This window comes from Petromyzon marinus, unplaced genomic scaffold (genome assembly GCF_048934315.1).
Source record: "Petromyzon marinus isolate PM22_M1 ecotype Great Lakes invasive population unplaced genomic scaffold, UKy_Petmar_22M1.pri1.0 PM_G_Scaffold_298, whole genome shotgun sequence".
Taxonomy (NCBI): Eukaryota; Metazoa; Chordata; class Hyperoartia; order Petromyzontiformes; family Petromyzontidae; genus Petromyzon; species Petromyzon marinus.
Genome location: NW_027422870.1, coordinates 43,193 through 68,387, shown reverse-complemented (window position 1 = coordinate 68,387; position 25,195 = coordinate 43,193). Strand labels below are relative to the sequence as shown.

Here is a 25,195-nt window from a genome sequence, read left to right as displayed (position 1 = left end):
AAAGTAACGTAACGATGACTGTACTCTACTGTACACCGTTTTGGCAAGAGATTTCCTTCGGCACGGGATTTATGTTTGTTTTCTCTCACGGAGTCCCCGAACGCGCCGTGTGATTACATTACGTGGCGGAGTTAACGCGTTCCTGTCAAGTCAGATCACGAATTGCAGTCACGTTGCCTAATTATTCGTAGAGCAGCCCGCCGCAATTTGTAGCGCCTTGTGATCAAGCCGCGTTTTTGTTATTGTTGTAATTAATTGTCAGGGGCAAAATGTCTATCGTTGCCAAATGGCACGCGACTGTGATAACCAAAGACACGCAAATCATTAGTGAACAGCACGGTGGCCTTGCAATAGCAATAACATGTATGAAAGGCGACGTTTCGGGCAGTGACCCTTCATCGTAGCACGTGGACGAAACGTTGCCTATTACATGTTTAGACGCATCTATATTTTAACCGCGTGTGTGTTCTCGTCCCAGGGCAGGGCCACTTGACAAATGTTGTTGAGTGTTTAGTTTTCTGACAAAGCTGCCCGAGTTGTGAAGAGCTTTGCTGACACGTGACGGGCGACACGTGTGTGTTCCACAATCACGTCCGTTTTGCGAATTACAAATTCTGTGGGTGACGTGGAGCGATTTAATTAGACCCCCCAAACAAAAAGTGAGTACATTGGATCCGCGGGTGAAAGTCTGACACACTCCGTTACAATGGCACGAGGCAATAAGACAAAGATCCCCCGTGTAGCTTTAACAGACTGCTGGGGCAAGTGCTGATAGCGAGCAGCACCTACGAAGGCCGGAACGGTACACGAGGGGGTGGGTGGCCAGCACCACGCCCGGCCGCCTTTGTCTCCCTAGTGGCGATGTTTACACACCGCACCAGGTACTCATTTGAGGCTGAGTCGACCTAGGGGAGGCCCATGACCGGTTCAGAGAATCGTCAGCGGTGGTGTTGGCAGTGAGCGGGAAACGAACCCGTGTAGACGTGTTCGTAGCGCGGCGCTAACCGCTGCGCCACCGCTCCGCTCTCACACACATACAAGCAAATACAAAGGCAAAGGTCCCTGTATAGCCTGCACAGGCTGTTGGGGCAAGTGCTGTCAACGAGCGTTGCCTCGTTAACATCGTCACGCAGCCAGTTCGCATGTCGCTGTGTAGACTGTCATCAGCGGTGCTCGCTAGCATCGACACACACACAGCATCGACATTTAATGTCGACCTGCAGTCGATACTATCTATTTACTTAGCCTCTCTAGAGGCTATGTATATAGATAGTATATAGTATATAGATAGTATCTACTGAGGCTATGTAGAGCCTATAGACTATATTCTTGATTCTTTCGGTAAAGTCACCACGTAGAAGGGAAGCAATAAAATAATACAAATATAAAACAATACAATTTTATTTTTATATATAAAAAATATTTTTTATTTTTTTATTATTTTATTGCTTCCCTTCTACGTGGTGACTTTACCGAAATAATTGATGACTAGCTGTTACTGCCCAGCTTAGCCCGGGACTTGGATCCACCACGCCCGGCCTCCTTTGTCTCCCCAGTGGCGATGCTCACACACCACACCAGTTACTCGTTTGAGGCCGAGTCGACCTAGGGGAGGCCCAGGAGCGATTGAAATAATCGTCACCGGTGGTGGCCGGGAGCGGGAATCGAACTCGGGTCGCCGGGTTCGTAGCGCGGCGTAGCGCTAACCACTACATACACACACACACTCACACACACACAGACACACACACAGACACACATACACACATGCGCACACAGACACACACACAGACACACATACACACATGCGCACACAGACACACACACACAGACAACAACAACCGCCATTCGCCACTAAGTGGCGGTGATGTCACCACGACGCTTGTGCCAGGCTGTGTGCACCCTGAGGCCACGTGAAGTGTCGAACGCCCGCTGGCAGGAGGTCACGGGGCAGACCCAGGTGCCATGGGTCGACTGACTGAGATGACTGGCTGATGCACCACCTGTGCCCCCTACTGTGCCAACCTGCTGTGCTTTAGCCACCCGGCGCTCCGCTCGTTGTTCTGAGCGTCGCTCCTCCGCCCTCCGTTGTTGTTGGAGGGCGACTGCCTCCAACTGCCCAGTAGCATCCTTCACGAGCCTCCTCCACAGAGGCCGATCTTGACACCGCTGGTACCAGTCATCGGCAAGTCCACTCAGCTCCACGTCCTCCTGTACCACATCACTCCATCTCTTCTCTAGCCCGTGCCGCGCCCGCTTAGCCCCCTCAATCCGGCCGAACAAAAGCTGTTTCGGCATGCGTTGGCTGGGCATGCGGGCTACATGACCCAGCCATCGCAGCCTTGCCCGCCGGAGGAGCTCACCGATGGGACCTTGCCCAGATCTTTCAAGGATTTGTGGGCTCCTCACATAATCCAGTCTGGTTAAACCCAGGATGGATCGTAGGCAGGCCAGCCTAAATGTTTCTAACCGGCGAAGATGTTCCATTAGGGGGGTCCACGTTTCGCAAGCATAGAGAAGGGAGGGAATGACCGTGGCCGAGAAGACCTGAAGCTTAGTGCGGAGTGACAGACCAGGTAGCTTCCACACCGCGTTACGCAACCGATGAAAAGATATTGCCGCTCGACTGATTCGGAGTGAGACCTCTGCTGTTAAACTGGAGCCAGTCATAAGCACACTACCCTGGTATGGGAAACTCTCCACTCTCTCCACAACTGCCCCATCACCGATTGGGAGTTGTGGGGGTGGAGTGTCCGATGGTACAAAATACCCAGGCAGGTGCTTAGTTTTGGTGGGGCTGATGGTAAGGCCCCACCTCTTAGTGGCACGCTCCAGTCTCAGCAGCAGCGTCTCCAACTCCTCCAACTCCTCCACAGACACATAACAAAGAAACAAAGATCCCCCATATAGCCTTAACAGACTGTAGGGGCAAGTGCTGTTAGCGAGTACCTATGAAGGCCGGAACGGTACACGAGGGGGTGGGTGGCCAGCACCACGCCCGACCGCCTTTGTCTCCCTAGTGGCAATGTTTACACACCGCACCAGGTACTCATTTGAGGCTGAGTCAACCTAGGGGAGGCCCGGGAACGGTTCAGATAATCGTCACTGGCGTTGGCCGTGAGCGGGAATCGAACCCGGGTCGCCAGGTTCATAGCGCAGCGCGCTAACCGCTACACTACCGCTCCCCACACACACAGACACACACACACAGACAGCGCGCTAATTTGACGTCACAGCTCACTTGCCTTGCAAAAATTAAATGCATTTTTGAGCTCCCCCCCCCGCCTAAAAAAAAAAGTGTATTTTTATAATTGTTGCACGGTGTACAGTCTGGAAAGTACCCACATGGCAAATGTAAAGTTTGTTGCATGTCTGGAAGTACGCTAAACATTTTGAACAGACACACACAATCACAACTTTGCCTTTTATATGTGTGGAGATAATACGTTGCAGTAGCAAGTAACCATCTCCCGTGGGCTCAACAGATCCAAAACAAAGCGTTCATAACCATCAACAATCAATTCGATGCGGCTCATTTTCAGACCATTACAGAGCTCCATTCCTTCAACAGTTCTGGAGCTTTGATGTAAAGCTGCAGTGACTGCAGTGATTCATATTCTTGGTTCTTTCGGTAAAGTCACCATGTTGAAGGGAAACAATAAAATAATACAATATATATAAAACAATAAAATTATCACGACGTTTCGACTGCAACACAATCAACGGCAAGAACATTTGTAGTAGTGAGTCAGGACCAGGATGCAGTTCCATATCTCCTATGAAGAACAACATGAAGACTCAATGTTTACATTGGGCGACGATACTTGTAGGATGGATAAAATCTGTTCGGTGGTGGCGCACTTAATAAATATGACTTTTAGGAAAGTGTTTTTTTTTTCAAATTTTATTGCTGTGGTTTTCACACCTGATGATGACTGCTTGTGTTGCGGTCGAAACGTCGTGAGAATTTTTATTGTTTTATATATATTTTATTATTTTATTGTTTCCCTTCAATGTGACTTTACCGAAAGAACCAAGAATAAATAGTTCTGGAGCTGATAAATTACCTGCCTTTTGCTTTAATCGCTGTGGGTGACTTCATTTTCAGGCCCCTAACCCGTATATTTAATTTGTCCATTGCAGAAGCCTCAGTTACCCTGTTGAATGAACAACTGAATTTGTTCGCCACCTTCGCAAAAGAGCGCCTACAAATTATCCTCAACATTAAAATCGGCCAATATTTCTTTAAATGTGTCCCTTCGATGTGAATATTTCCATTTCCTCACCCTTCCTTCACCTCCTTGCTTCTCTTCTTTCCCCCTTCTAGCCCAGTTGCAGCGCAGAAGAAACTCCTCCACCACGGGACTCTCACTTGACACCTTTCACGCGGCCCTCACGTCCCTCCTCTTCTCGACTGCTTCCTCTCTTCCGCTGCCTCCACCCCTACACCGGTGCCTCCACCCGAACCTCAAACCCACTTGCAATCCTCCTCCTCCTCCCTCCTCCTCCAACTCCAATTCCTGACCCGGCTTCCACGTGACTTTCTATGTGCACCAGACCACATTCCCTCCCCAGCCCTACGCTGTGCACCTCCATAAGCTCAACTATCTTCTTTGGTTCTCTCGGTAAAGTCACCACGTAGAATGAGAATAAAATAATAAATTTATAAAATACAATAACACAATAATATTCTCACGACGTTTCGGCCACAACACAAGCGGCCTTCATCAGGTGAAGGGACGAGACTGTCTGGAGGACAATGACCACACTGGGAAGCTTGTGTTGTGGCCGAAACGTCGTGAGAATATTATCGCGTTATTTTATTTTAACAATTTATTATTTTATTCTCATTCTACGTGGTGGTGGTGGTGGTGACTTTACCGAAAGAACCAAAGAAGATGAATCCTTGCAGTCACGAAAGCTTTAAATCGAAAAGCTCAACTATCCTGCCGCCAGACCTCTGCCACGATCACCCTTCGCCTCCTCTCACCCACGCACGTGTCACCGCTTCACGCACGTGCCCCGCACCTCGCTCGTCCACGCTGCGGCACCGATCGGACACCCTCACTCGCCATTACACTTCCACTTTGTTCCACCTTTGCTACCCCGGACATCGGCTCCGTTCCCATTCAGTCACCGTCCTTACTAACTGCCGTCAGCTCACGTTGTAAAGTGGCCTGGAAAGGGCGCTGTATGAATCCAAAATAGACTACGATATTATCACCATTGTTAAAACTACCTGAACATTTACTAAATACGCAAATTGGTTAACTTTCAGAAAATAAGCTGTTACATCCCAAACAATCAGGCTTCCATGAAAAATATACAGACTCCCTAAATGTTGTTTTTAATAATCCAATGACCACGCTGGGAAGACTGAAAAAATAAAAAACTGTCTCTCTTTAGACACAAACATTGTTTCCCAGCTACACTCCATTTAGAGTTGGTAAGGGTTACCGTAATGTCTTAATTTGATTACTGCGATATTATTTATCATTGTGCCTCCCAATACATCGTTCATTAAGCTCAACCCTATATATCATTCTGCTCTGAGATTTGCTCTGGACGCCTCTTATAAAACGCAACATTGAGACCTGTCCAAAGAAGCAGGGGCTAACGACCCTTCACGGTCGCAAGAATAATTAATCAGGCCTTGTTTATTCACAATCTCCTTTGTAACAATTCAGGAGAATATTTGTTGCAGCTGCCGACACCAACGGACGGCAGACCTAACCCGAGGAGCTCACCGTCGCTTCTGTTGAATGTTCCTATGTGAAAAAAATAACCAAGCCTGGGTTCTTTCAGTGGCTTATTTTTTTGGTATGATATCACCACGCGGCTCGATTTACAGTCACAGCTGGGGGCTTGCTGCCGCTTCCGCCCCGGCACGCAGCGCGCACCACGCAGCGCACGCCGCCACGCAGTGCAGCACACCACGAATGGCCCCAACGTAAGCGACGCCACGCCCATCAGACCTGACGAAGGGGCGCTCAGTCACGGCGACCGTCCCCTCTTCTGACGAGGAGCAGGCTGGCGGGGAGGGGGGTCACGAGAGCAGAGGAGAGTGCAGCAGCAGCAGCAGCGGCGGCAAACATTATAGGTCACCCATGACGCGACCTTTGACCTTTGATCTCCATAAAAAACTGGACCAGATATATTTCCACTGCCTTGGTAACCCTGCCGACAGAGTGCAGTGCTGACCCCGTGGGATTGGTTTCTCTTTCATAATCAGCAGCCACGACCCATCTACTGATACAGGAACCCCCCCCCTGGAGACTCAACAAGCCATCACCGTCTTTTGCGCAACGATCCATCCGCCTCCGTTGAAGCTGTTCGGTAAATACAAAAAACATCGTGGACTTTTCCCACAAAGTTTTACTTCCAATGTTTGTACGGTGTACAGTCTGGAAAGTACCCACATGGCAAATTTCCAGTTTGTTGCATGTCGCGAAGTACGCTAAACATTTTGAACAGACAACACACACAATCACAACTTTGCCTTTTATATATATTTGGAGATGCAGTGAAAAACTTTCCCAAAATCCATCACGCGGTTTCAGTTTTTTTATTTTCAGTTTGATTTATTTTGGTTATAGTCCCGTGAGCCATTCGGCTCTTGAATCGGGTGCAACCACAGCAAGCAACAAAACAAAAACACGACCAAGAAAAACATCTTACAGTGACTATGTGTGACTGTGCAAACAGCACTGTCATGGCACGCAATGAGAGGGCAAATGTCATAAATATTCCTGTAAGCCCTCGCATTTTCAACATTAATGTTGCCATAGAAACATTGTGGGGTTTTTTTGCTTCATTGTAAAAAAAAAATGATTATCTGTTATTTTTATTACATTTTTTATCTACGTGACTTTACCGAAAGAACCAAGAATATTAATTCCTGCAGTCACCAAAGTTTTAAGTCAAAACATTCACACACGTTGACAAAGCCTCACCTTGTGTTGTTGTGGGCAGGTCGCTTCTGATAACAAGAGCGGTATAGCAGCTCAAGCGGGCTTGGCCTGCTAACAAAAGAAAATAAAAACTGCGTGAATATTTACAATAAAACAAAGTTACAAAGTGGCGAGCCGGGTGAAGACAAATTAAACTTAAGCGAGATAATTAAAGTGAATGCAATCAGGCGAGGGCAGGAGGCAAGGCCCTGGGTGGCTAGGCCCCGCGTTGTAAAGTTCCAACTTGGACGTCGATTCCCATGCTCGCTGCTACTCAACTGACATCCCTACGAGAGAGAGAGGCTCTACCTTGGTAAACAACAACCACGATCACCATGAGAATTTCTCACCTCGGATTTCAGTGCAAGCGCGGATAGGCAGCCTCCTGTTACCTAGCGACATCACGCGGGTAAGCAAGTAACATGACGTCACTCCCGGGGTAAGAGACACGCCCCTTCCACAATGAGCGGCTCTGTACTGAATAAATTATGTTAATGGTTCGGCCCATATGTCGAGCGTTGGGGGCGTGGCTGCTGAACCCGTCGCAATAAACTCTCGACGGCTTTAACGGATACATTATGTTAATGAGCCGCCAGTCACTGGGCGTAGCTTTGCCCAAATAAGGATTGCCACTGGATTGATATCGGCAGTGACCCAAGCGGAGGTGACGTCACGCTCAAGAGCGCTGTGGACGGGGGAGGGCTGAATACCTTGGTGACATGACACCACTAGCTGCCACTTCATGCCGAAGAGGTCACGGGGATGGAGTTTAAGTTGATTTAGATTCATTTTCCATTGCCCCTCCCTTGAGTGCATGAACTCAGCAACAACGTGGACATTATTGTGTATACGTACACACTGTGTACACTTTGAGGCCACGTGAAGCGTCAAAGGCTCGCTGGAAGGAGGAAGTCGCGTGACAGACTCAGCAGTTGCGATGGGTTAACTGACGGATGGCTATCGATTAGAAATCACATATCCCCGAGTCTCACCTGTGAGTGGCACCGCCTCACGCTGTTGTGGATCCCCACGTGGCTCGGAGCCTCAAAAGCTCCGTGACTCCTGGGTGGTGATACAAAGACAAAGATCCCCCGTGTAGCCTTAACAGACTGTTGGGGCAAGTGCTGTTAGCAAGTATCAGCTCCACCTATGAAGGCCGGCGCGGCACGCGAAGGGAATGGGTAGCCAGCACCGTGCCCGACCGCCTTTGTCTCCCCAGTAATGATGTTTGCACACCGCACCGGGTACTCACTTGAGGCTGAGTCGACCTAGGGGAGGCCCAGAACCGGTTCAAATAATCGTCACTGGGTGTTGGCTGTGAGCGGGAATCAAACTCGGGTCGTTATGTTCGTAGAGCAGCGCACTAACCGCTAGACTACCGCCACACACGTTACACACACACACTACACACACACACGCACAGTACACACACACAGTACACACACACACGCACAGTGCACACACACACAGTACACACGCACAGTACACACACACAGTACACACACACGGTACCCACACACGCACGACACATATGCACAGTACACACACACACGCGCAGTACACACGCACGCACACAACAACAACCGCCATTCGCCACTAAGTGGCGGTGACGTCACCACGACGCTTGTGCCAGGCTATGTGCACCCTGAGGCCACGTGAAGTGTCGAACGCCCGCTGGCAGGAGGTCACGGGGCAGACCCAGGTGCCACGGGTCGACTGACTGAGATGACTGGCTGATGCACCACCTGTGCCCCCTACTGTGCCAACCTGCTGTGCTTTAGCCACCCGGCGCTCCGCTCGTTGTTCTGAGCGTCGCTCCTCCGCCCTCCGTTGTTGTTGGAGGGCGACTACCTCCAACTGCCCAATAGCGTCCTTCACGAGCCTCCTCCACAGAGGCAGAACTTGACACCGCTTGTACCAGTCATCGGCAAGTCCACTCAGCTTCACGTCCTCCTGTACCACATCACTCCATCTCTTCTCTAGCCCGTGCCGCGCCCGCTTAGCCCCCTCAATCCGGCCGAACAAAAGCTGTTTCGGCATGCGGTGGCTGGGCATGCGGGCTACATGACCCAGCCATCGCAGCCTTGCCCGCCGGAGGAGCTCACCGATGGGACCCTGCCCAGATCTTTCAAGGATTTGTGAGCTCCTCACACAATCCAGTCTGGTTAAACCCAGGATGGATCATAGGCAGGCCAGCCTGAATGTTTCTAACCGGCGAAGATGCTTCATTAAGGGGGTCCACGTTTCGCAAGCGTAGAGAAGGGAGGGAATGACCGTGGCCGAGAAGACCTGAAGCTTAGTGCGGAGCGACAGACCAGGTAGCTTCCACACAGCGTTACGCAACCGATGAAAAGATATTGCCGCTCGACTGATTCGGAGTGAGACCTCTGCTGTTAAACTGGAGCCAGTCATAAGCACACTGCCCAGGTATGGGAAACTCTCCACTCTCTCCACAACTGCCCCATCACCGATCGGGAGTTGTGGGGGTGGAGTGTCCGATGGTACAAAATACCCAGGCAGGTGCTTAGTTTTGGTGGGGTTGATGGTAAGGCCCCACCTCTTAGTGGCACGCTCCAGTCTCAGCCCGCTCACCATCATGAAGGTCCTTAATGATCGTGAGCAGAGGGTCAGGTACTCCAAAAGCACGAAGAACGACCCAGAGCCCAGGCCTACTGATGGTATCATAGGCCTTGACCAGGTCAATAAAGCAGAGATGTAGGTCTTGTTGGAATTCCCTACACCTCTGCTGTAGCAGACGGACAGAAAATATGGCATCTGTGCAGGACCGCCCTTTCCTGAAACCGCATTGGGGCTCCGCAAGCCTCTCCTCAGCGTGCCTGGCAAGGCGATGCTGAATAATCCTTGCCAGGACCTTTCCCGGCACACTGAGCAGTGAGATGCCCCTGTAGTTGTTACAGTCTGTGCGGTCCCCCTTCTCAAAAAGGGGGACCACCAGGGCATCCTTCCAATCCTGCGGAACCCGTCCAGTGGTCCAGACTGTTGTTATGATGTCATATAGGGCAGTCTGTGCACAAACGCCACCCTCCCTCAGCATTTCGCTTGGGAGATCATCTCTGCCCGCTGCCTTTCCTGGTCTCAGACTCCGGATCGCCTTCAGTACTTCCTCAACAGATGGCACCTCAGCCAGCCACTCACAGGGGGTGACTTCTTCCAATATGAGGCACCGCAGCCTCAGCAGGGTCATCCTCACTTTGTGCCACGATGTTTTCCTGGCTGAGGGATTTTCCCTCCCCCAGGACCTCACAGAAATGCTCAGCAAATCTGCAAACCTGTTCCTGGGGGTCGGAGATTGGATCACCGTTTTTTCCCCTAATGATGGTAATAGGTGTGGCGCTGCAGGATACTTTTTTGATGGAGTTAAATAGAGATTTGTGATCACGGTCCACTGAGGCAGACTCCATCTCCTCAGCAACCCGCGACCACCACCCATCCTTGCAGCGCCTCACGGCTCTCCGAACCTCCGAGCGAAGGCTGCGGTAAGCCTCCTCATTCTCTGACGTGGGATTCTGTAGCCGATGGCAGTGGGCCTGTCGCTTTTTCTCAACCATCCTGAACACCTCCTCTGTCAGCCAGGGTCTCTGGGGAGGTCTGGACCGCGTACCCAAAGCAGCCATTACAGCTGCATGAGTCACAGTCCTAAACCTCGCCCATTTACCCTCGACATCAGGAGTCGGGGACGATGCCAATCCCAGCCGCAAGCGATGATGAAATTCTCGCTTGCAACTTTCATCAGATAACTGAGACCAGGCCACTTCAGGTCGGAATGGGGTCCTGGGTGTACACCCACCACCGGAGTGGAAGAATGGCAGGCGCATCTTACAGATGACTAGTCGATGGTCAGAGGGCAGATCAGCTCCACGGTAGGTCCTGGTGTCAAGGACATGGGCTCGCATCCACTGGTCCGTCACTATGTAGTCCAGCAGATGTTCTTGCTTGGACCCGGCATGCATCCATGATGTTGTGTGGATGCGCTGATGCCGGAACAGCGTGTTGGTAATTACAAGCCCATGGGCTGCACAAAAATCTAGCAGCCTCCTACCGTTGTTATTGAGCTGATCTGGCCCATGCCCTCCAATCACTCCAGACCAGGTGCCAGTATCATGACCAACTCGGGCATTGAAGTCACAGACACAACACACACAGAGACACACACACACAGAGACACACACACAGCGACACACAACACACACAGACACACACACACTGAGACGCGCACACAGAGACAGACACAACACAAATGTCTCCCCGTGTAGTCTCCCTGACGGGCTGCGCGAGGCTTACAGACACACACACAGAGACACACACACACAGAGACACACACACAGACACAATACACACAGACACACACACAGACAGACACAACACAAATGTCTCCCCGTGTAGTCTCCCTGACGGGCTGCGTGAGGCTTACACACACAGAGACACACACACACAGAGACACACACACAACACACAGACACACACACAGACACACACACACAGAGACACACACACAGAACACACACACACAGAGACACAACAACAACAACAACAACCGCCATTCGCCACTAAGTGGCGGTGACGTCACCACGACGCTTGTGCCAGGCTATGTGCACCCTGAGGCCACGTGAAGTGTCGAACGCCCGCTGGCAGGAGGTCACGGGGCAGACCCAGGTGCCACGGGTCGACTGACTGAGATGACTGGCTGATGCACCACCTGTGCCCCCTACTGTGCCAACCTGCTGTGCTTTAGCCACCCGGCGCTCCGCTCGCTGTTGTGAGCGTCGCTCCTCCGCCCTCCGTTGTTGTTGGAGGGCGACTGCCTCCAACTGCCCAGTAGCATCCTTCACGAGCCTCCTCCACAGAGGCCGATCTTGACACCGCTGGTACCAGTCATCGGCAAGTCCACTCAGCTCCACGTCCTCCTGTACCACATCACTCCATCTCTTCTCTAGCCCGTGCCGCGCCCGCTTAGCCCCCTCAATCCGGCCAAACAAAAGCTGTTTCGGCATGCGGTGGCTGGGCATGCGGGCTACATGACCCAGCCATCGCAGCCTTGCCTGCCGGAGGAGCTCACCGATGGGACCCTGCCCAGATCTTTCAAGGATTTGTGAGCTCCTCACACAATCCAGTCTGGTTAAACCCAGGATGGATCGTAGGCAGGCCAGCCTAAATGTTTCTAACCGGCGAAGATGTTCCATTAGGGGGGTCCACGTTTCGCAAGCGTAGAGAAGGGAGGGAATGACCGTGGCCGAGAAGACCTGAAGCTTAGTGCGGAGCGACAGACCAGGTAGCTTCCACACAGCGTTACGCAACCGATGAAAAGATATTGCCGCTCGACTGATTCGGAGTGAGACCTCTGCTGTTAAACTGGTGCCAGTCATAAGCACACTGCCCAGGTATGGGAAACTCTCCACTCTCTCCACAACTGCCCCATCACCGATTGGGAGTTGTGGGGGTGGAGTGTCCGATGGTACAAAATACCCAGGCAGGTGCTTGGTTTTGGTGGGGCTGATGGTAAGGCCCCACCTCTTAGTGGCACGCTCCAGTCTCAGCAGCAGCGTCTCCAACTCCTCCTCTGACTGAGCAGCTATTACCAAGTCATCAGCATACATAACGTGGTTGAGCAATAGGGAGCCATCCCTTGACCGCACCCGGGCATCGATTAGCCTCCCATTATATCTGTACCATATGGAGATTCCCCCGGTACAGCTATTGAAGGCTTCACGAACTACGTGGTCAAAATAGATGTTAAATAATGTGGGAGCCAGAGGACATCCCTGTCGCACCCCAAGGTGTACAGGGAATGGCTCTGACTCCCGGCCACGTAGTTTTACCCGGGCCCGCTCACCATTATGAAGGTCCTTAATGATCGTGAGCAGAGGGTCAGGTACTCCAAAAGCATGAAGAACGACCCAGAGCCCCGGCCTACTGATGGTATCATAGGCCTTGACCAGGTCAATAAAGCAGAGATGTAGGTCTTGTTGGAATTCCCTACACCTCTGCTGTAGCAGACGGACAGAAAATATGGCATCTGTGCAGGACCGCCCTTTCCTGAAACCGCATTGGGGCTCCGCAAGCCTCTCCTCAGCGTGCCTGGCAAGGCGATGCTGAATAATCCTTGCCAGGACCTTTCCCGGCACACTGAGGAGTGAGATGCCCCTGTAGTTGTTACAGTCTGTGCGGTCCCCCTTCTTAAAAAGGGGGACCACCAGGGCATCCTTCCAATCCTGCGGAACCCGTCCAGTGGTCCAGACTGTTGTTATGATGTCATATAGGGCAGTCTGTGCACAAACGCCACCCTCCCTCAGCATTTCGCTTGGAAGATCATCTCTGCCCGCTGCCTTTCCTGGTCTCAGACTCCGGATCGCCTTCAATACTTCCTCAGCAGATGGCACCTCAGCCAGCCACTCACAGGGGGTGACTTCATCCAATATTTGAGGCACCGCAGCCTCAGCAGGGTCATCCTCACTTTGTGCCACGATGTTTTCCTGGCTGAGGGATTTTCCCTCCCCCAGGACCTCACAGAAATGCTCAGCAAATCTGCGAACCTGTTCCTGGGGGTCGGAAATTGGATCGCCGTTTTTTCCCCTAATGATGGTAATAGGTGTGGCGCTGCAGGTTACTTTTTTGATGGAGTTAAATAGAGATTTGTGATCACGGGCCACTGAGGCAGACTCCATCTCCTCAGCAACCCGCGACCACCACCCATCCTTGCAGCGCCTCACGGCTCTCCGAACCTCCGAGCGAAGGCTGCGGTAAGCCTCCTCATTCTCTGACGTGGGACTCTGTAGCCGATGACAGTGGGCCTGTCGCTTTTTCTCAACCATCGTGAACAACTCCTCTGTCATCCAGGGTGTCTGGGGAGGTCTGGACCGCGTACCCAAAGCAGCCATTGCAGCAGCATGAGTCACAGTCCTAAACCTCGCCCATTTACCCTCGACATCAGGAGGAGTCGGGGTCGATGCCAATCCCAGCCGCAAGCGATGATGAAATTCTCGCTTGCAACTTTCATCAGATAACTGAGACCAGGCCACTTTAGGTTGGAATGGGGTCCTGGGTGTACACCCACCACCGGAGTGGAAGAATGGCAGGCGCATCTTACAGATGACTAGTCGATGGTCAGAGGGCAGATCAGCTCCACGGTAGGTCCTGGTGTCAAGGACATGGGCTCGCATTCGCTGGTCCGTCACTATGTAGTCCAGCAGATGTTCTTGCTTGGACCCGGCATGCATCCATGATGTTGTGTGGATGCGCCGATGCCGGAACAGCGTGTTGGTAATTACAAGCCCATGGGCTGCACAAAAATCTAGCAGCCTCCTACCGTTGTTATTGAGCTGATCTGGCCCATGCCCTCCAATCACTCCAGGCCAGGTGCCAGTATCATGACCAACTCGGGCATTGAAGTCACCCAACATGATGACTCTATCCCGAGGGGCCACTTTAGCCAGCACCTGTGACAGGAGGTCATAGAAGGCATCTGACTCATCGGCTTTGCCTGCATCCCTCCACGGATGTTCATCTTCGGTGGGGGCATAAGTAACCACGACCACCATTCCTCGCCTCCGGTTGATGGGAAGGCGAGCCCAAAGTAGCCTGGGGCTTACAGCTTCCCACACCTCACCGCCACGCTCCCACGCCCCCTTCATTCTTTTGTTCAAAAGAAGACCCACACCCTGTTGTTTGGCAGTCTGCTGCCCCGAGTAGAGGACTGTCCACCCCTCATGGTGGCAGGAGCCAGAGCCGGTCCACCGGACCTCCTGAATGCCGCATAGATCCAGGCGGTACCGGTCCAGCTCCCGACAGAGGAGTGGCAGCCTCTCCTCTGCAGTGAGCGTTCGAACATTCCACGTGGCCAACCGTAGTGGCTTTTCGTTGTTTCTGGAGTAGCCCCGAGGGTAGGTATTCAATCTCCTGGCTCCGCCAATTGGGGTTTGGCCAGGAGACGTCATAGACGCCTGGCCCCCCGGGGCCTCCGGCACAAGCTTAGTTGTTACATATTTAAGTTTAATTCGTAGTTTCGTGGTAATTAATTGAAGGTGGAGGGGTTACCAGCCCCTCGCACCCGTCCAGAGCCCCCGTTTAGCCCCTGTGGTGGATACATATGCCATGAGGGGAGGAGCCAATCAAAATTGGATCTCCCCCCACAGCGCTGTCCACGACAGAGTTGCCCGTCCGGCACCGCGAGGAGGTAGGGGGTTGTTTTGCCGGACAAAGAGACACACACACAGAGACACACACACACAGAGACACACACAGAGACTCACACAGATACACACACAGACACAGAGACACACACACACACAGAGACACACACACAGAGACACACACACACACAGACTCACACAGATACACACAGACACACACACAGACACAGAGACACACACACACCCACACACAGAGACACACACACAGAGACACACACACAGAGACACACAGACACACAGAGACACACACACAGAGACACACACACAGACACACACACAGAGACACAACACAGAGACACACACAGACACACACACAGATACACACACAGATACACACACAGATACACACACAGAGACACACACAGACAGAGACACACACACAGACACAACACAAATGTCTCCCCGTGTAGTCTCCCTGACGGGCTGCGTGAGGCTGACAGAGCCCGCGCGTCTTTGTGGGCCTCAGGCTGTGAGGGCGAGAGGTCGGCTCCACTCTCTCACTCACCGCCCTCCTTGTTGTGTCGCCCGCTCTCGTTCACGTTTTTGTTTTATTATAGTCGTAGTTGTTGATGTTACAGTATTAGTTATTATAGCAGTTCATGTTTTTATTACTATTGTAACTGTTTATATAATTGCTGTTGTAAGTTGTTGATGTTATTATTAGTGTTATAGTTATGATTGTAGATGTTGTTGTTATTATAGTAGTTATAGTTACGATTGTAGATGTTATTGTTATTATAGTAGTAGTTATACTTATGATTATAGATGTTGTGGTGGTGGTGGTTGTTAGTCTCCTCAGAACACACAGCCGCCTTCTCCCGCCAAAACGCGACACTTTGGTGGTGGAGGGAGAGGGTCGTGTGGGCGAAACCAACGCGAGCAGCGGGCGAGGAAGGGGTGAATGCCACCGGCGAACTTAAATTGTTTTAATTTAGGGGGGTACACAGCAAACGCCACCTTTCACTAACGCTAGCGAGCCCCTCTTGCTTCTTGTCCGCTATGGATGAAATAATTAAACATCAAACAAATTCGCTACATTTATTCAGCGCGTCTTGAGTTTTGATGCTTTTCATCCCCCTCCCCCTCTTCCGGGCTATGCTTGGTATAGTCTGAAAGGCAGCAGCGCCTTATCTAGTCTATGCTATTTACCATGGGCCTTAATCCGGGCTATGAAATAAAGTTCAATGTCGCGCGTACAATGGAGCTGACCAATTAAAAAACACCCACAAAATGTCAACACCTCGTGACTCGTGCGGGGGGGGGGCATCTTGGTAAGGGAGAAGCCACCACACCCCCCCTACCCAAGATGACCGCCCACACGTTGTTTGGTTGTTGGGGAGAACCTCTGATAACCAATAGCGACTATTAGGCGACTATTCACACTCGACTATTGCGGAGCTGTAGAAGCCCATCACGGTTTTACCCCGTCGTGGTCTTTGCGCAGGCAAAGTGAGTTCTCAGGCCCGTACGGGCGTACAGCCGTTTCAATACGGGCAAACAACAATACAAATCCGTGTCGATTTGTTTGTGTTTCTTCCTTGTGATGGGACTTTGTAGGATTAACGTTGAGATTTATAAGGGGCACGGGGTGATCAGTAAGGTCTGAATTGGTCTGTAATAAGGTAGGGCACTGATAAGAGGTTGACAGCTGTGTAGTGTATAGTGTAGTATAATGTATAGGATGAACGTTGAGATTTATAAGGGGCACGGGGTGATCGACAAGGTCTGAATTGGTCTGTAATAAGGCAGAGCGCCGATAAGGGGTTGACAGCTGTGTAGTGTATAGTGTAGTATAATGTATAGGATGAACGTTGAGATTTATAAGGGGCACGGGGTGATCAGTAAGGTCTGAGTTGGTCTGTAATAAGGTAGGGCACTGATAAGTGGTTGAGAGTTATGCTACTGACACTAACGGTATGACTATGCATACGTAGCCATTCAGAGTGTTCAACGTCGGCCTGGGTGCTGCGGTCGTCCAGGCGGGCACCGTTCTGGCCCACGCAGTGGCCGCGTGTCGTGGGGAGGCCGGCGAGGCGACCACAGATGTCTCGTGGCCACAGTGAAGCGGAGGAGTGAGCCGGACGAATCATGGATGGGCGCGCTGCGCTGCAAGAATTCCGATTTTATCCGGCGAGCGGCGGGGCGAATTTTCAAAACATTTTCAGTCAGGGTAAATATGACACTTTTGCCGCACGTCCCTGATGGCAGCACCGCATTGACACGGGCAACGCCGCTTCCGTTCGCCAGAATTCACACGGGCTTAGTCGTCAGGAGGAGGACCACGTTCGCCACTGCGGTCGACGAGGGGAGCTCTCGTTGTTCCCGTTAAGAAACACGATGGGAGTCTGCGGCTTCGCGCGGATTTCCACCAATTGAACAAGGTCTCCGTGGCAGATGTACACCCGCTCCCACGGATGGACGATTCATTGGATGCCCTGTCGGCCGTGTGGGTTTTCTACCACACTTGACTTGTCGTCGGGGTGTTGGCAATTGCCTCTTGATGAGAGCTCTAAACCAAATCCTGTGTTCTGAACACCTCGGGTTCTAAATTTTGATTTAAAGCTTTCGTGACTGCAGTAATTCATATTCTTAGCTCTTTCGGTAAAGTCACCACGTTGAAGGGAAACAATGAAACAATAATATATAAAACAATAAAAATGCTCACGACGTTTCGACCATAACACAAACGGTCGTCATCAGTTTGTGTTATGGTCGAAACGTCGTGAGAATTTTTATTGTTTTATATATATTTTATTATTTTATTGTTTCCCTTCAACGTGGTGACTTTACCGAAAGAGCTAAGAACACCTCGGGCTCTGTTCCAGTTTAATTGTCTCCTGATGGGACTCCACTCGGCTCCGGTCACGTTCCAGCGACTCACGCAGCTGGTCCTAGCAGGCCTCCAATGGGACTCCCGCCTCGTTTATTTGGACGACGTGATCGTCTTCGGACGCACGTTCCAGGAGCAGCTGCAGCGGCCGCGATCGGTGTTTGTTCAAAGTTCGGGCGGCCAATCTTACGTTTAAACCACAGTCAAGTGTCACCTTCTGCAGACATCGGTTCGCTACTTGGGGCGCATCGTCAGCGAGTCCGGGGATAGCCACGGACCCCAACAAAACTGCGTGCGTGCGCAACATGGCCAACCCCCACGTCGGTGGGTGACGTTTGCAGCTTTGTCGTATTACCGCCGCTTTGTGCCCAAATTTTGCAAAAATTGCAAAACCGCTCCATGCTCTCACTGCGAAAAGGCCAAAGATTTTGGTGGGGGGGGGGGGGTGGAGGAGGAAACCGCATTTGTCGCGCTGTGGGACGGCCTCGTGACTGCTTTGTGACGTCATACACCAACGTGCATTGAGGCCCTTGTAAGGACTGCTTTGTGACGTCATACACCAACGTGCATTGAGTCCCTTGTAAGGACTGCTTTGTGATGTCATACACCAACGTGCATTGAGGCCCTTGTAAGGATTGCTTTGTGACGTCATACACCAACGTGCATTGAGGCCCTTATAAGGACTGCTTTGTGACGTCATACACCAACATGCATTGAGGCCCTTGTAAGGACTGCTTTGTGACGTCATACACCAACGTGCATTGAGGCCCTTGTAAGGACTGCTTTGTGACGTCACACACCAATGTGCATTGAGGCCCTTGTAAGGACTGCTTTGTGACGTCATACACCAACGTGCATTGAGGCCCTTATAAGGACTGCTTTGTGACGTCATACACACAAACACACCACATCCGGGGGCTCGCTCTAATGAGTTGAAAAACATTCCAAGGGGCAATTCAGTGGCCCTGTATCTACACAAGTTTTTTGGGACGACCTCCGGAGGGAGAATACTAGCGGGGGGGGGGGGGGGGGGGGAGGGGGGTTGATGACATTAAGCGCCAGGAGGTCCGTGGAGCCAGAAGCAAAGATGACCCAAGGCTGGCCTCATGAATCCTCAGGAGGCGTGAAAGTGGCAGGAGCTTTGAGCTTTTGATGCGTCTAAGAGAATTAATGAAGCAAGGTAGAAATTCCTACATAACAGATACCATGTACAAACTTCACATTCGTCAGTCCTGCACAGACAGATTCCGAGTAGTACTCGCAATCAGCCTTAAGTTGAGATTTGCAGAAGCAAAAGCTCTGATCAATTAAGAGTTGAGTTATTGCTCAAGCAGATGAAGTATCACTGAACGTTTTATTTTATTTTGTTTCTTAATATTTCGAGTCACTTGCAGAGTCAAGGACCTCAAGAAGTTGTACTGCACTAAGCTAAGAGTTTGTGATAAAGTTAAGACTCGTGACAAATGGAGACTTGAGTCGCACACCGATATCAAGTGCGCATGAAATTATTGTCAAAGGGATAGGCTGACCGGGTGTTCAACTCCCCCCACTCGCCTCGGCACTCTCGCAGGCCAATGGCAATTTCTGGATCGGACTGCAGAAGGTTGGAATCGCACCACCAGGAGCAGGCAACAAGCAGCAGTGGTAGTGGTGGATGGATGATTTTTTATTATGAACGGGTGTTGATTTACCTTGCCTCAACACCATCATCAACATCACTAACAACATTCAAAACATCATCAACATCAAAGTCATTAACACCATCTTCAACATCATCAACATCGTCTCTCTCTCTGTCTCTTTGTGTCTCTCTGTGTATATCTCCCCGTCTCTTTCCCCATGCCTCTCCCTATCCATCTCTCTGTGTGGCCATGTATCTCTCTGTCTCTCTGTGTCTCCGCTGTCTCTGTGTCTCTGTATTTCTCCCCGTCTCTTTCCCCATGCCTCTCCCTATCCGTCTCTCTGTGTGGCCATGTATCTCTCTGTCTCTCTGTGTCTCCGCTGTCTCTGTGTCTCTCTCTCTATTTCTCCCCATCTCTTTCCCCATGTCTCTCCGTCTCCAACTCTCTCTCTCTGTCTCTCCATGTCTCTCTCTGTCTCCCTGTCTGTGTCTATCTCGCTTTCGGTTTGAGCGGTCGATGTCCCGCAGAGGGCGGTGGAAATGATAAAACATTTTTTTTTTTTACAATGAACATTAAGTAAATACAAGTAAACATCCCGGCATCGAGTTGCAGTTTGTAAAATTAACTCTAAAATTACGATTCTCGCTACGCATCATCACACGGCGGATATACGCACAATCGTCGTGTTCGGCAAAGGAATGACAAATCCTCTTCAAGTCAAAATATTAAAATATGATCGCCCATGAAGAACCAACGGTGAACGAGCAGTTAACAATGAACATCGGCAAAGTGGCTCAGTGGAAAAGGGGGCCAGATTCAATCCCTGGTTGACTCAGCCCATCATCATCACAACTAAAGTGAGCACCACTCTGCAGGGAAGTGAACCTGCAGTGTGCCACAGCTACCTCGCTCCTTTCCTCTCGCACATCCAGCCCTCTCACTCTCTCCTTCATTTCTACCCCACACCTCTCCCTCCCTCCCCCCCGCTCACCCTCTCCTTACAGCACCCCGTGTCCCTCTCACTCTCTCCCTCCCTCCCTCTCCTGGCCTCCCTCAGGGCTCCTAATCGGAACGAATCTCCCCAACAATCTCAACAGACCCCTCTGCCTCTCTCCCTCTCCATCTCCTCTCCCGCCCTCCCTCTCTCCACCTCCTCTCCCACCCTCCCTCTCTCCACCTCCTCTCCCGCCCTCCCTCTCTCCACCTCCTCTCCCACCCTCCCTCTCTCCACCTCCTCTCCCGCCCTCCCTCTCTCCACCTCCTCTCCCGCCCTCCCTCCCGCTCTCTCCCTGCCGGTTCCTAATCGGCACGACCCTTCCCGGCAGCCCCACGGCGCCCACGGCCACGGCGATCTGCCGCAGCGTCCGTCTCTGCTCCACCGCCGCCCCCGTCTGCGGCCGCCCCCCCTCCACGTCCCAGCGGCCTCCCTCTCTCGCTCTCCCTACCTCTCGCCTCGTCGCCTCCACCGCCCTCTCCACCAGTCTGTCGACCGTCCTCTCGTTCCCCCTCGCGGCAATATCAAACCGAGCTTGCTGCGCCTCGGTCCTTGGCCGCGAGTCGCCGACCCTCTGATCCACTCGCCTCCTCGCGTCTGCCTGTCTGTCCCACGCAGATCTCTCCGCCTCCAGCCTCTCTCTCCCCGCCTCCTCCCTGTTGAGCGTCCTCTCTTCGCCAATGGCTCGTCTCACCCACGCCGTCAGCAGCCTGGCTCTCTCCGCGTTGGGCATCGCCATCTCCACGTCCTCCCCGCGGGGCACCGACCGGTTCACCAGCCTCCTCATGGGCATCTCTCTCCGCCACTGGTCCCTGTCTGCGATGAGCCCCTGTCGGGCCCGCACGCCCGCAGCAGCCGGCTCTCTCCTCGGCTCCCTCTCGACCCCCCTCTCTCCCCCTCGCCTCGCTTCCTCCTCCCTGCCGCATCCTCTCCTCGCTCCCCCTCCACTCTCCATGGCGCTCCTCTGGATGCCGCCTCGGCCCACACACGCTTCCCGTACCGTCACAAACATCGCCATCATCATCGTCAAAACACACGTACACACACAGATACACACGCAGATACGTACACACACACAGACACACACACAGATACACACGCAGACAAACACATATAACAATAACCGCCATTCACCACTAAGTGGCGGTGATGTCACCACGACGCTTGTGCCAGGCTATGTGCACCCTGAGGCCACGTGAAGTGTCGAACGCCCGCAGGCAGGAGGTCACGGGGCAGACCCAGGTGCCACGGGTCGACTGACTGAGATGACTGGCTGATGCACCACCTGTGCCCCCTACTGTGTCAACCCGCTGTGCTTTAGCCACCTGGCGCTCCGCTCGTTGTTGTGAGCGTCGCTCCTCCACCCTCCGTTGTTGTTGGAGGGCGACTACCTCCAACTGCCCAGTAGCGTCCTTCACGAGCCTCCTCCACAGAGGCCGATCTTGACACCGCTGGTACCGGTCATCGGCAAGTCCACTCAGCTCCACGTCCCCCTGTACCACATCACTCCATCTCTTCTCTAGCCCGTGCCGCGCCCGCTTAGCCCCCTCAATCCGGCCGAACAGAAGCTGTTTCGGCATGCGGTGGCTGGGCATGCGGGCTACATGACCCAGCCATCGCAGCCTTGCCCGCCGGAGGAGCTCACCGATGGGACCTTGCCCAGATCTTTCAAGGATTTGTGAGCTCCTCACACAATCCAGTCTGGTTAAACCCAGGATGGATCGTAGGCAGGCCAGCCTAAATGTTTCTAACCGGTGAAGATGTTCCATTAGGGGGGTCTACGTTTCGCAAGCGTAGAGAAGGGAGGGAATGACCGTGGCCGAGAAGACCTGAAGCTTAGTGCGGAGCGACAGACAGGGTAGCTTCCACACAGCGTTACGCAACCGATGAAAAGATATTGCCGCTCGACTGATTCAGAGTGAGACCTCTGCTGTTAAACTGGAGCCAGTCATAAGCACACTGCCCAGGTATGGGAAACTCTCCACTTTCTCCACAACTGCCCCATCACCGATTGGGAGTTGTGAGGGTGGAGTGTCCGATGGTACAAAATACCCAGGCAGGTGCTTAGTTTTGGTGGGGCTGATGGTAAGGCCCCACCTCTTAGTGGCACGCTCCAGGAGATTCCCCCGGTACAGCTATTGAAGGCTTCACGAACTACGTGGTCAAAATAGATGTTAAATAATGTGGGAGCCAGAGGACATCCCTGTCGCACCCCAAGGTGTACAGGGAATGGCTCTGACTCCCGGCCACGTTGTTTTACCCGGGCCCGCTCACCATCATGAAGGTCCTTAATGATCGTGAGCAGAGGGTCAGGTACTCCAAAAGCACGAAGAACGACCCAGAGCCCAGGCCTACTGATGGTATCATAGGCCTTGACCAGGTCAATAAAGCAGAGATGTAGGTCTTGTTGGAATTCCCTACACCTCTGCTGTAGCAGACGGAGAGAAAATATGGCATCTGTGCAGGACCGCCCTTTCCTGAAACCGCATTGGGGCTCCGCAAGCCTCTCCTCAGCGTGCCTGGCAAGGCGATGCTGAATAATCCTTGCCAGGACCTTTCCCGGCACACTGAGGAGTGAGATGCCCCTGTAGTTGTTACAGTCTGTACGTGGTCCCCCTTCTTAAAAAGGGGGACCACACACACACAGAGACACACACACAGAGACACACACACAGAGACACACACATCACACACAGAGACACACACACAGAGACACACACACATCACACACAGAGACACACACACACAGAGACACACACACAGAGACACACACACACAGAGACACACACACAACACACAGAGACACACACAGATACACACAGACACACACACAGATACACAGACAGAGACACACACAGAGACACAAACACAACACAAATGTCTCCCCCGTGTAGTCTCCCTGACGGGCTGCGTGAGGCTTACAGAGACACACAGAGACACACACAGACACACACACAGACACACACACAGACACACACACAGACAGACACAACACAGAGACACACACACAGAGACACACACACACAGAGACACACACACAGACACACACAGAGACAGACACACACAGAGACACACACACAGACACACAGACACACACATACACACACACATACAGACACACACATACATACACACAGACACACACACCGAACGTGAACGCCACCGGCGATGGCCCCCAAGCCGCTGCTGGAAAATCGTCGTTTCGATTTGCGATTATCGATTTGAAATCGATTACTTAACCACGTGATTTGGTGGCGCTGCGTTTGGCAGTGGGGCAACGGGCACACAACACAATTAGCCAAACCCGAACTCAACGGCGTCAGTCGTCGTTAACTCCGGCTTTAAAAAGGGGGGGAATAATATTTAATAGTCGACGTTTCGGGTAACGGACCTTTATCGCACGGTGCACGACCGGCGAGAATCGATATCCGGTGAGCGTCTGTGGCATCGATTAAACGGGAATAGGCCGATTCTAAAGGAATCTACAACCTTCGATTCCTTTGCTCTCGATTTAAAGAGTCGATTCTTGGCGCGCGAGCGTCACTATTCTACTCACGCAGCGCGGCTTGGTGGTGGAGGTTTTTATTTTTAAAAGTTTTAACTTTCACGTCTCGTTAAGTTGCTTTAGGAGTCTGTAGTTGTACGAAGTATACCGCAAGGCGTACAGGCCGCAACAATCGAGGCGACTCCTGCGCCTACAATCGCCGGCGGATCAAAGCATCGCGAAGGTTGATTTGGGCCTAACTCTATCATCATCTGTGCCAGACGTCACGATCATCATCATCATTACAGAGAGATTGTTCACGATCATCATTACAGAGAGAGATTGTTCACGATCATCATCATTACAGAGAGAGATTGTTCACGATCATCATTACAGAGAGAGAGATTGTTCACGATCATTATGGAGAGAGATTGTTCACGATCAGCATTATTACAGAGAGAGATTGTTCACGATCATCATTACAGAGAGACATTGTTCACGATCATCATCATCATTACAGAGAGAGATTGTTCACGATCATCATCACTACAGAGAGACATTGTTCACGATCATCATCATTACAGAGAGAGATTGTTGAGTGATTCACTTGGGGCCTTGACAATGTGTCTAGCTTAGTGGTCTAATCACCACACAGTGTTGTTGTTGAGTGATTCACTTGGGGCCTTGACAATGTGTCTAGCTTAGTGGTCTAATCACCACACCTTGTTGAGTGATTCACTTGGGGCCTTGACAATGTGTGTAGCTTAGTGGTCTAATCACCACACCGTGGTGTTGTTGTTGTTGAGTGATTCACTTGGGGCCTTGACAATGCGTCTAGCTTAGTGGTCTAATCACCACACCGTGTTGGTGTTGTTGTTGAGTGATTCACTTGGGGCCTTGACAATGTGTCTAGCTTAGTGGTCTAATCACCACACCGTGTTGTTGTTGAGTGATTCACTTGGGGCCTTGACAATGTGTCTAGCTTAGTGGTCTAATCACCACACCTTGGTGTTGTTGTTGTTGAGTGATTCACTTGGGGCCTTGACAATGTGTCTAGCTTAGTGGTCTAATCACCACACCGTGTTGTTGTTGAGTGATTCACTTGGGG

At 51.8% G+C, this 25,195-nt stretch overlaps 1 protein-coding gene and 1 long non-coding RNA gene across 2 annotated transcripts in view; one reads left to right on the top strand and one right to left on the bottom strand.

Annotated features, from left to right (window-relative positions):
• Positions 1 to 3,410: 3,410 nt before the first annotated feature.
• On the bottom strand, positions 3,411 to 16,052 carry LOC142915330 (uncharacterized). The gene is made up of 4 exons (XR_012935901.1): positions 15,663 to 16,052; positions 7,943 to 8,012; positions 6,954 to 7,022; positions 3,411 to 6,030 (listed from the first exon to the last, which is right to left on the bottom strand). It is a non-coding gene; the product is annotated as an uncharacterized LOC142915330 (long non-coding RNA).
• Positions 16,053 to 24,104: 8,052 nt separating this feature from the next.
• The window catches only part of LOC116937168 (uncharacterized), a 40,615-nt gene continuing 39,524 nt past the window's right edge, over positions 24,105 to 25,195 (top strand). Inside the window, exon 1 of the mRNA XM_076061167.1 lies at positions 24,105 to 24,331. The gene's annotated coding sequence lies outside the window, so the exon portion shown is untranslated. The remainder of the gene's footprint in view (positions 24,332 to 25,195) is intronic.